Below are 434 nucleotides of genomic sequence, written 5' to 3'. Positions count from 1 at the left end.
CTGAGACTAAATATACCTCAGGGTTGTGCACATGTTCTGCAAAAATCACTGACACCATCGTCTACCTCATAGGTGCCTAATTCAGCACAAGAAAAGGTGCTTTTTCCCCTCCTGGTGTGCAGGAGGCACATTATCTGCAGACAGATGCACAGCACTGATTACAGATTTCTGTAGTGAGCCTCTGAGTTAACAGACCAAATGTGCCATGTCTATCAAATGTCTAAAACTTAAATAACCACCTTTCAAAGAATGCACTTCAGCTGTAAGAAACAGCTTTTGCAGAAAGTGGCTTAAGATATTCAGGCACATGAAACAAACACAAGTACACTCCCCTCTCTAAGATGTAAACTAGGACAAACTTCACATTTCATTATCAATTTAAACTAATCTGTAAACTCATGTGTGTGTGTACTTTTTTTTTTTTTCATTTTGTT

Source organism: Cebus imitator, unplaced genomic scaffold (genome assembly GCF_001604975.1).
Source record: "Cebus imitator isolate Cc_AM_T3 unplaced genomic scaffold, Cebus_imitator-1.0 Scaffold0, whole genome shotgun sequence".
Classification (NCBI taxonomy): Eukaryota; Metazoa; Chordata; class Mammalia; order Primates; family Cebidae; genus Cebus; species Cebus imitator.
This window is presented reverse-complemented; position numbering follows the sequence as displayed.